This window comes from Corythoichthys intestinalis, chromosome 20, assembly GCF_030265065.1.
Source record: "Corythoichthys intestinalis isolate RoL2023-P3 chromosome 20, ASM3026506v1, whole genome shotgun sequence".
NCBI classification, from domain to species: Eukaryota; Metazoa; Chordata; class Actinopteri; order Syngnathiformes; family Syngnathidae; genus Corythoichthys; species Corythoichthys intestinalis.
The window spans coordinates 21,987,147-22,000,000 of NC_080414.1; positions in this window are offsets into that span (position 1 = coordinate 21,987,147).

Consider the following 12,854-nt stretch of genomic DNA (forward strand, 5'->3'; position numbering starts at 1 on the left):
TGCAATAGGTAAAACGCTTGGTGTAAAGAAATCAACTGTGGGAGCAATTATCAGACAATGGAAGACATACAAGACCACTGATAATCTCCCTTGATCTGGGGCTCCATACAAGATCTCACCCCGTGGCGTCAAAATGATAACAACAACGGTGAGCAAAAATCCCAGAACCACACAGGGGGACCCAGTGAATGACCTAGAGAGAGCTGGGACCACAGAAACAAAGGCTACTATCAGTAACACAATGCGCCGCCAGGGACTCAAATCCTGCACTGCCAGGCGTGTCCCCCTGCTGAAGCCAGTACACGTCCAGGCCCGTCTGCGGTTCGCTAGAGAGCATTTGGATGATCCAGAAGAGGACTGGGAGTATGTATTATGGTCAGATGAAACCAAAATAGAACTTTTTGATAGAAACACAGGTTCTCGTGTTTGGAGGAGAAAGAATACTGAATTGCATCAGAAGAACACCATACCCACGGTGAAGCATGGGGGTGGAAACATCATGCTTTGGGGCTGTTTTTCTGCAAAGGGACCAGGACGACTGTGTAAAGGAAAGAATCAATGGGGCCATGTATGGAGAGATTTTGAGTGAAAATCTCCTTCCATCAGCAAGGGCATTGAAGATGAGACATGGCTGGGTCTTTCAGCATGACAATGATCCCAAACACACAGCCAGGGCAACAAAGGACTGGCTTCGTAAGAAGCATTTCAAGGTCCTGGAGTGACCTAGCCAGTCTCCAGATCTCAACCCCATAGAAAATCTGTGGAGTTAGTTGAAAGTCCGTGTTGCCCAACGACAGCCCCAAAACATCACTGCTCTAGAGGAGATCTGCATGGAGGAATGGGCCAAAATACCAGCAACAGTGTGTGAAAAGCAACAGTGTGTAAATTTAATTGTCTTTTTGGCGTGTTGAATTAATGTTTAATAATGTTTAACCCTGGCTGCTTGCTCCCCAGATGCCGCCGAAGTTTTTTTTTTTTTTTTTTTTAATGTCGGGGAGGGGCGTGATTTGTCATCAACAAACATGGTGATGACGTCAGACAATGAGCGACTTCAGTGGATTTAGGATTGAGCCCAATGGAGGAGGAAGCATTTTTCAGGGATTCTTGTTCATGTGTGGATTTTTCAAACAATATTGTTGATCCAGAGGAAGTATGTGACATACAGCCATATATATTTGAGTCGTATTTGGAGGAGTTGGAAAATTCAGAATGGGAAAAAGGCGACAGAGACAACAAACACGAGGCTGATGACTAGAGCAGACTGCCTCGGAAACACAAAATGTCATCATTGTTTTTATCTCTCTACTCCAATAATGGCGTATCACCTGAACCAATACATATGTACTGGAATAACACACCTCCTTAAAACTAGTTAAATTCCCTTGTTTTCACTGAATCTACTAGAAATAAGTGAAATGATCTGCCAGCGCTTCAAGTAAATTGGACTCAGATTTCTTGAAATCAGAAAAATTGCTTGCTGAAAATATGCTTAACAGACTTATTCTAAGCAAAAAGTTAGTATATTTAATCTTATAAAAGGCTTGTTTGTCAGAAATATTCTTAATCAAGAATATATATTGAGCAAAACATGATAAACTTTTAGATGTATGGGTTTAATAAGAACAAATAATAATATTTACTTAATTTAAATTGAATAATCTGACATATTAATCTGTTAACTAGTCTTTAACACTCAAAACCAGATTTAGTTTTAAGACAAATTATCAGATTAAAAGACATTATAATTTTTGCAGCGTGAAAGTTAGTATAAGAGAATACAAATTTATTTTGCATCGATCATTGGGCATATCAATTAATTAGATTCATATTCGTGCAAAATGTACCCCTAACCCCCGTTCACGCAATCTTTTTGGTTTTATTAGTGTCCCGTCCCCAGCAAAAAGTGCTGTGATATCGTCTCTACTAATATTGAGACCAAATCTACGTTCTTGGGTTGTACTTGACGCTGAGAGTCAGATCCTGTCATTGTGGAATTCCCTTACACACTGTCATTCAGCTTTTGTGAAGGTACTGATACCACTTCTGAGTACAGAAATTCATCCATATCCTATTACAGCCAGCTTTTACGCGTGGCCTGAAAAGGGGTTCCAATCTCCCAGAATTGTTCATCCTTCCATATCATACACACCTATCCCTACTCATCAAATTAGGAAACTCCCTCACAATTTCCCCAAATCCAAACTTTAATAAACTCATTACTTTGAAACCAAACATTTGAATGGCCAGAGTGGTATCTGACAAGTCAAACACTAGCACTAGAGAGACAAAACAGCAGATAACATGTCAGAGCTGTCAGGACTGCCAATTGAATGACACTATCCAACGAGGCCACGGGTATCATCTTAGCAGGAATCAAAAGGAAGAGTCAAGGGAATTTAGTAAGGGGGAAACACTTGAAAAACAGACTGTAACCCACCCAACCACAGCCCCTAAGAAAATACTAATCATTCCCAATTTAGTGCAAAAATAACCAGTAATCCTGCGATAATACTCAACCCTATTCTTAAATGTAATACCTAAACCAGGTTCTGCAAACTGCGGCTCTGGAGCCACAAACAGCTTTTTTATTCCTCTGCGTCGGCTCCGTGTGTCAAATGTTAAGTTTTAATTTCATGTAAAGGTGTAATTTTGCTTTGTTTTGTTCATTTATTTCAAGGAAACCAGTATCATTTGTTTAGTGCCATTATTAGACAAAACTTTCGCATGAAAGTTTCATTTGATTTTAATATCGACAAGTTTCCGAGGTACTTCCGCTCTACTTCCACATTTCTGCAAGTTATTTTCGTTTTCAAGTTTTTTACCATTGACTTCAATGGCGCTGAAGTGGCATCACTCACAAAAAACCCTGAAAAAACACAATTTGGAAATACCGCATCCTTCTGCCATCTCGACATCGGAAGACAACATAAAGAAGTGGTTGAGGGTGACCACAAGTAAAATATTATCGTATTTTATTGACTCTATGGCAGTTCATGGAAACGCCATCAGAAAGTTCCAAGGCATTTTAGTACCTGCATAGCCACAAAGTTGAATGAATACACGAACACGGGAATTTTGTCTTCATGAAGGTGGCTGTAGAACCAAGCCAGTGCCTCAGTGCTCTATACCACAAACCATGGGTGTTGGTAACACCGGAGGGAGACGTCCCAACGCAGACAGTACATGTATTGCGGGTCCCGGGCGTTCGTGTAGTCATGCAGCCGCTCTCTTATGGAAGGTAAACTGTGCTTCAAAAATATGAAACCTAAAATCTGGCGCATGAAACGACTTGTTGCCTTTGCTGTTGATATTGTGATGATGATTGTAATTATGATCTTTAATATTATTCACTACAACTACTGCTGCTAGCCTGTTGCTAATCAGTGCATATTGGATGGCTCCGCATAAAAGTGTTACAGGTTTTTTGTTCGTTTGTTTACAGGTGGAAAACGCTGTTAGGCAAGTGTAATATACAGTGGGGCAAATAAGTATTTAGTCAACCACCAATTTTGCAAGTTCTCCTACTTGAAAATATTAGAGAGGCCTGTAATTGTCAACATGGGTAAACCTCAACCATGAGAGACAGAATGTGGAAAAAAACAAAACAGAAACTCACATTGTTTTATTTTTAAAGAATTTATTTGCAAATCATGGTGGAAAATAAGTATTTGGTCAATACCAAAAGTTCATTTCAATACTTTGTTATTATGTACCTTTTGTTGGAAATAACGGAGGCCAAACGTTTTCTGTACCTCTTCACAAGCTTTTCACACACTGTTCCTGTTATTTTGGCCCATTCCTCCCTGCAGATCTCCTCTAGAGCAGTGATGTTTTGGAGCTGTCCTTGGACAACACAGACTTTCAACTCCCTCCACAGATTTTCTATGGGGTTGAGATCTGGAGACTGGCTAGGCCACTCCAGGACCTTGAAATGCTTCTTACGAAGCCACTCCTTTGTTGCCCTGGCTGTGAGTTTGGGATCATTGTCATGCTGAAAGACCCAGCCACATCTCATCTTCAATTCCCTTGCTGATGGAAGGAGATTTTCGCTCAAAATCTCTCGATACATGGCCCCATTCATTCTTTCCTTTACATAGATCAGTCGTCCTGGTCCCTTTGCAGAAAAACAGCCCCAAAGCATGATGTTTCTACCCCCATGCTTCACAGTGGGTATGGTGTTCTTCCGATGCAATTCAGTATTCTTTCTCCTCCAAACACGAGAACCTGTGTTTCTACAAAAGGTTCTATTTTAGTTTCATCTGACCATAAAACATTCTCCCAGTCCTGTTCTGGATCATCCAAATGCTCTTAAGCTAACCCCAGACAGGCCTGGACGTGTACTTTCTTCAGCAGGGGGACACGTCTGGCAGTGCAGGATTTGAGTCCCTGGCGGCGCATTGTGTTACTGATAGTAACCTTTATTACTGTGGTCCCAGCTCTCTCTAGGTCATTCACTAGGTCCCCCCGTGTGGTTCTGGTATTCTTGTTATCATTTTGACGCCAAGGTGTGAGCTCTTGCATGGAGCCCCAGATCGAGGGAGATTATCAGTGGTCTTTCTAATGTTCCCACAGTTGATTTTTTTTTAAACCAAGCATTTTACCTATTGCAGATTCAGTCTTCCCAGCCTGGTGCAGGTCTACAATTATGTCTCTGGTGTCCTTCTACAGCTCTTTGGTCTTGGCCATAGTGGAGTTTGGAGTGTGTATGACTGAGGTTGTGGACAGGTGTCTTTTATACCAATAATGAGTTAAAACAGGTGCCATTAATACAGGTAACGAGTGGAGCCTCGTTAGCTCTCGTTAGACCTCATTAGAAGTTAGACCTCTTTGACAGCCCGAAATCTTGCTTGTTTGCAGGTGACCAAATACTTATTTTCCACTCTAATTTGTAAATAAATTCTTTAAAAATCAAACAATGTGATTTTCTGTTTTTTTCTTTTTTTTCTTTTCCACATTCTGTCCCTCATGGTTGAGGTTTACCCATGTTGACAATTACAGGCCTCTCTAATCTTTTCAAGTAGGAGAACTTGCACTTGTGGTTGACTAAATACTTATTTGCCCCACTGTAAGTCGATGTGCCTCACAGCAACACTTACACCTACGTTGATGGATGTATATTGAGACTACGTCGTTCTACCCGGGGGGCGAGAGCCTAGGGTTGGAAGCGGTGGCTCGCCTCAAAGTGGACCGTCAGCTCAATTCCGAGATCCAGCTACGAGGTTTTTTTACTGCAGAAATTTTAAGATATGTTATTGGAGCTGGAAAGACCGAGGACAACGGGATAAGGTCCGTGTGGATGCCGCTGAGGGTCTCCGTGATGTCAGGTGAAAGTTTAAAAAAGCTCCCTTAAGCTCTGCTGTCTGATACCACATTCCTGGCATGCTCAACCTTTGTTAATATTTTTCTAATAATTTTATAAATTGTGATTTATCGCCCTTGCTTTGCACAGGCACCAATGGTTTTAAATAAAACAAGAAATGGAATCATGCTGTTCAAATGTTTTATTGCAATCAATGTCTGCAATAAAACAGAATGACATAGTATTTTTTTTTTTATATGTACATATCTTGTAGTATTTCCTTGAAACAACAAAAGCCATGTCAGTCCTTCTGCATTCGGCAAATGTAATATAATTTGTAATTTCACCTCATTTTGGTCACTCAAGTGGCCGGCGTATCAATCGATACCTCACGTCAACACAGGCTGACAGGTTGTTCTAATTTTGTCCACGAATGATCAACAAAGTGATAAGAAAATCATCCAATCTCATCGACGTCTCATCTACGTCGTGCTGAATCCATTTTTTAAGGATTCCTCTGGCTTGATTCCGCAGTTTTAACGTTGTGAACACACAGCTAACTTCAAACGCAACTCATGAGGTTATTCCTAACCGGAAGTTCAATGCAGAAGTTTACCAAGATGGCGCCGCTTATATTTCGCTCAGGAAACTTGTCTATAAAAAAGATTGGAATTAACTACGACCTAACAGAGAACTGGAGACCTCCCTCAGGGTGGTCTGAAAATGAAATGTGACAACAAGTAGTTTCTTTTTTGTGAGAAACCATCACTGACTCCTAAACCTAGACATAAGCTTTACCAAAACATAAATCAAGGGCTGCATTGATACCAACTAGTAAAGTATTTGTAGTCATACTTGTGCTAATAAGACCAATTAAGTGTACTCGATCCAGCCATTATTAAGGTGTTTTATTTTAATTAAATATTGTTATCAAACAAAATTTCACATTGTATTCAAACATACATTTGTCAAATGTGCCTGTGAATCTTCTGTACAATATACATTTAGATTCTAAATTAATAATACACTTACCACAACGCATAACCCCAGTTATAATCATTGACCTGAACCTTGAAAGTAATCATTATCCTTCTGACTAATTTATTAGAAATAACAATACCCCGACCCTGAACAATAATATTAAGCATAACTCCGTCATCCCGAATGAAAAATGTACAAAATGTACAACCACAATGGAAAATAGAATATTCAGAGGTTTAAGAAATGTGTTGACACCGTACAATAGATGAATAAGATAGCACTCTGACAATGTTTCCTAGCTGACAACAACATGTCCAAGCACTTCACACACGATTTGCACAGAGAGAGACCATATACACACACATACGCGCACATACAGGTGGTGGGTTGTGTTGCCATGGCTCCCCCATTGCTACAGCTGACAAGTGTTTTTCTGTTACCATTGGAAACACACGGAGAGCCAATACATACTCAAGATCTACGAGAGGTCGTTTGGAAGCTTCGTCAGGTCATTATAGGACTGAATAGCGAGAGCTATACGATTTCAAAATTTTAATGTGAACAATTTCCCCTTTTCCTCAGAGCAGGTAGTGTTCAGGGATTATATTCTTCAATACAATTCTGACGTGACTATCTAAATCCTGAAAATGCTAAAAAAAATTTTTAAAAGTACAGTAATTTTTGGACTATGAGCCGCTACTTTTTTCCTTCATTTTGAATCCTGTGGCTTATAGTCCTGTGCGGCTTATTTGTTGATTCATAAAATGTTCATAGGTAACACTTTATTTGAAAGTGTAGTCATAACACTGTCATAAGATCGTCATAATCATGACATGACACTATCATGGGCATTGCTGGATGCTTATGTCATTAAGTGTCATCTGGCAAATTATGTCACTAGTCTATATCCAGCTCGGATCTTTTACATCGGTTCAAAAGTGAGATAATTTGCCAGACAACACTAATTGACATCTGTTATAAGCATGAACTCATTTGCTGCCAAAAACGTATAAATATGTTCTATTTTTAATTGTTTCAGTGTCCCAAAGACGTATTTATACGTCTTTCACGTTTTTTTTATTTATTTATTTTTTTTACAAGAGACATCTCTGGGTTCTGATTGAATTAAGCTCCAAAGCACATAGCTGAAAATCCATTTTAAAGCAATAAAACTGGCCACTGGATGGCAGTAGCGCATTTGTTAAGACCCGCAACCCGATTCAACAGCAACGAATGGCCGGGCCGCTGGCGGAAGACGACCGAATGGAGAACAACCTAGAGGACGCCCGGGATGCCAGGTGCTGAGCAGAACGCCTGGGACCACCAGTGCAGCGGAAGATGCCGATGAGTCCGTGCTGCTCGCCGAGCAGACGCCACAGAGACAAAAAAAAAATCCATCTTTATGAGACAGGCAGCGATGAGGGAAAAGTTTACCTGGCTGTCGCGGCTAAAACAGCGTCATCTCTCAGTTAGTTATGTGTAAATAAATTGTTACTTTGCTATCAAAAGCTCGATTTGTCTTGTTGTTTATGTTATTTTCTAAAAGGAAAACATAATTCAGATGTTCGGGATGTAACTAAAGCAAAAAATAGCTGTGTTAAAGTCAAAGTTGTGTTTGAAATGTATGCTTTCACAAAAAGCTCAATTTCTCTGTTTTCTTCATTAGAAATTTGAAAATTGCTCAAACTAAGCTATTTTCTAATGCTGATTTCTAAAAAATGGAAAATGATATAAACTTAGTTTTTTCCTGCTGAAAGAAGAGAGTCTAATCTCTTTTTTTGGTGGGTTCCGTGTTTATATAGCAATAGAACAGAATTTTTTGTGAGCCTTGCAAAATCAGTCAAAATCCAGTAAAACGGCCGGGAGCGAAGGGCCTTGCACCGGTGAAAATGGCTGGGAGTGAATGAGTTAATAAATGCTCATGACAATGTCATGTCATTATTATGATTGTCTAATGACAGTCTTATGGCGCCAATGTCAAATAAAGTGTTACTAAATACCATAACTAGCAATAAATGAAACAACTGGAACAGTAACTGGAGAAATAATTAGCCAAGAACATTAATTTCGATTGAATTTACTGTAGTGCTCCAATGCATGCTAGGAGGCATGTTGGACAAAAACAGTGTTGATAGCAGGTGGCAGCAGAGGTTGACTGTCTCCCCCAAGAGAGCAGTGATGGCCAAATGTTTGGCCAATTTGGCCAAGTTTCTTGAAGCAATGAAGCTTTGCAGCGAATTGGTTCAAATCTTCATGGTGGATCATTTGGTCTTATGACAGTCGTGTTATGCCACTTTCAAATGAGGTGTTAGTGGTTAATATCTTTTGGTGTAAATATCCCATAATACAGCGAGGACAGCTGCGGCTTGTCTATGAACAAATGTCGTTTCCGTGCCAAATTTGGTGGGTAGCGGCTTATGGTCAGGTGTGCTTTATAGTGCGAAAATTATAGTACTATTGTTTGAGCACTGATACTACATCATATGTTCTAGATTTCCTTCTTCCTGCTTTTTCCCTTCTCTCCTGTTTCTAATTTGTATGCGCTAACCTGAAGCAGATCCCTGTGATGTGTCTGAAATAATATTCACGCTCGAGGCCACAATCTGCGGGAAGATTGAGAGCCCTGTTTGAAGTGCCTAGAACGGAGCGTATTCCATGCTGCAGGACTCTTTTTAAAAGGCCAACTACTAGGTTCTGTTCTGGTCAGTTCTGACGCTTAGCGACGAAGACTTCATCGTGTTCAGTGAAATTAAGTGGTTTGAGAACTAATGTATTTCTCTACAGAAAATTGCTCACTCAATAACGCAGCAGTCTTCATGCTTCCCAGAGGGTCAAAAATAAGCTAGCTGTGGATGTGGACAACCAAGGCTATGCTAGCTTTCGCTATATATCTATCACTGGTAATTTTGAAAGAATCGAAGAGAGAGAAGTTATGCAGATGTCATGCAGTGTAGAGAAGCCAATGTGTATGTCTTCGTGATGAAACAGGATGCGGATGACAGGCCGACGAGAGGCGCAGAGGTTTCTAAACAGAGTCAGTAACGCTCCGTCACTCCCATGACACCCTCTCGGCATACCCCTGACTCGCAAACAAGCGACACCAACACGTCAAAGAATGTGAACGTGACCTGGCTTGTCAAAAGCGGCCTAGTTTCCCCTGGGGGAGGAAGGAGGACCAGGGTACGTGATGTCTCTGGGGAGACTTTAACGACAGGTTATGTAGGAAAAAGGCCGTTAAGAATGCGCTTTCCCATGATCGAAAAATATGTCAATCAAAAAATAGCTGACAGGTTAATAAATATGTTTGTGGAGGCCTGGAGGTGATGGACGAATAATAGAAAAATAAATTATGAAAAATAAAGTGCATTTGAAGCCTAGTAATTCTAGTCTCATGAGAGGAAAATAAAGATAAAATCAAGATGCAATCATACAAGAAAACAACCTTGGATTACGAGTGCGTGGGTCAACCATGAGTTCCTTCCCACTGACGTACAGTGTCATCTAGTGTTCAAATGCTAGAATAGCAAAGCAAATGTGTATTTTCTATATTTTTTTAGGTTGATTATCATGCCCAGTCCTAATCTACAATAAGGCCCTTTAGAATTGACGAACTCAACCTTCATTCCTTCCCAGACCACCCATTTTTCAAGCCGGACGGATGACAGATGATGGGATCAGAGGTCTGCCGCAAAAAAAAACAAAAAAAACCCAGCTGCTGTGTCAGTGACTGACAGGCCTCCTTTGAGAATTTCTCTTACCAAAAGTAACTGACACATATCATGCACAAGTAATTCATTCTAGGTCAGCATTTACAGCAGTCTTATTCTGTCCTTTTCCCTCATAAATGTCCAGAGGAACATGATGTTTGACACCAAATTCTCCACCTAAAATTCAACACAAAATCAACAATCGCCCACCAAGTGGTTTACGTACACTCAAGAAATTGCACATGCACTATTTTAACTTTTAAATAGGTTTTTTTTCATTGTATACAGTATACACACATTAGTTTTTTTGTTTTTACATATAACTGAATCCATTGTTGTATTTATCATGTAAATGATGTTATGAATAAGCAGTGGTTAAAATATACGTAACGTGATTTTAACTTTTAAATCTACGTTTTCATTGTATATACACATTTAGCTTTGAGTTTTACACATTACTGAATCCATAATTGTATTAATTATGCAGCAAAATCTGTGGAGTTGATTTTTTGGTGTGAATTATTTTTGAGTTGATTTGGGTGTTGCTTGAGCAATAGCAGTGTTAAAGTGTGTACGACAGGATAAAAAGTCTTAAATAGCATTATTATGTGAATTAGAATCATATTTTGAGACGATTCGACTATATACTGTGGGGCAAATAAGTATTTAGTCAACCACTAATTGTGCAAGTTCTTCCACTTGAAAATATTAGAGAGGCCTGTAATTGTCAACATGGTTAAACCTCAACCATGAGAGACAGAATGTGGAAACCCCCTTCAGAAAATCACATTGTTTGATTTTTAAAGAATTTATTTGCAAATCATGGTGGAAAATAAGTATTTGGTCAGTACCAAAAGTTAATCTCAATACTTTGTTATGTACACTTTGTTGGCAATAACAGAGGCCAAACGTTTTCTGTAACTCTTCACAAGCTTTTCACACACTGTTGCTGGTATTCTGCTTGTGAACAGGTACAGAAAACGTTTGGCCTCTGTTATTGCCAACAAAGGGTACATAACAAAGTATTGAGATGAACTTTTGGTACAGACCAAATACTTATTTTGCACCATGATTTGCAAATAAATTCTTTAAAAATCAAACAATGTGATTTTCTGGGGTTCCCCCCCCACATTCTGTCTCTCATGGTTGAGGTTAACCCATGTTGACAATTACAGGCCTCTCTAATATTTTCAAGTCGGAGAACTTGCACAATTAGTGGTTGACTAAATACTTATTTGCCCCACTGTACAATAATTTGGCAAAGCGCAGATGACAAGAAATTAAGTCTTTTAATCCGCCATTTAGCCACGCCTACCATTATAGGGCTCTAGCGTCCCCAACAGGAGGATGCTGTCAGCAGGGTCATGGTTTCATCTGATTTTATAATTCAACCCATTGAGAGGGAATTATTCAGAACGAGGAAAATGCGACGAAGGGAGCCGCAAAATGTCATCGTTTCAGTTTCTCTACTCCAATATTTTTACAGGATATTCTTTTTATGGAGGTCTTTTCCCCCAAATCCTAAATAAATGCTATGGTCATGACAAATAACGGTCTTGTGCTAAATGGAATACGAAATAATAAAAATGCATTTATTTAGTACAACATGGCAAAATTACTCCATAATGGTCAAAACTGTCGACTTCGCCTTTACTGTCGCCCCTCCCGAATGATATTTTATGCCACCATAGTTAGTCAGGCGTTTGTCATTTCCCTGCCCCTGCTTCGGAGAATGTAAACAAACCAAGAGGCGTGATAGCTAGCCGACAAGCTAACCCAAACCGAGTGACGTCTCAAAGTCTTATTTTCGCTTTTGAAGCGAAAATCACACAAAACTTGCCCAGATCATGTCACACAGCTGCGGAGTTGTCGATTGCCTTCGCCGATTGGCAACCCGCCCGACGGCGAGCAAGTTACAGCTCGTTTCCCTGCGACGGACAGGAGAGCTCGCCGGGGAAGCAGCTGGAGAGTACCGCTGGACAAACCAGCCGACGTCGGAGGGTGCGTAGCTGCCACATGGTCAATACGAACGTGGCATAAAATAATGCTTTACTACTTGGCGAAGACGTAAACAGAGACCGGCATGCAGTTGTTGTGCAGCTAACGTGTCAGGATGTGTCTACGGAGAACTTTTCTACATGTTAGTCCATGATAAAACGTAAGTAAATACTCTTTTGTTTAGAAAAAAGTTTGTAGTGTTTACTTTGTAATTGCTGTATTCGCAACCATTTTTAACACAAAGTTGCCATTTCTGATGGGGTTGAAAATATGACCGAACACCGGGCACACGAAGAGGGCAATAAGCCGGGTATAGCGCTCTCTCGGCAGGGTGTGTGCGACAAGCCGCCGGTCGTCGGCCGAGTGGCATTTTCGGTGGACAATTAGCCACAAAATGCAAGCCACCTTCATATTTATACGTGTGCCATGATCCCAGTATTTGACGTAATACAAAGTATGATGTTTACTCACTTCCTCGTAAGTCCAATGGTCCCACAGTAGTAGGGCTTGTTTTGGCCATTATACGCGGAGAACGGGAACCTTTTGAAACCCAAAAAAGCTCACACGCCTCTCCTTGGTGCGGCAACAATTTTCATCAGCCGTTTGGCTGGCGTGATGCGAAAAATACACAAATTAATCAGCTAAATCAGCTGAATCCGCTGTCCATCTGCATGCTATAAAGCAATGTTGTATTGTGAGATGCTGACCCGGGTGACGTCACATTCCATTTTCATGGCACGGGATTCAAAAATTGAATATATAAAACGATCGCTTCCACACACATCCAAGCGGTCCATTTCATTCAGGAGCATAAAACCACGCGAAATATGAAATAAACGTGCTTTTTGGTGTTATACGCACTTTAAGAT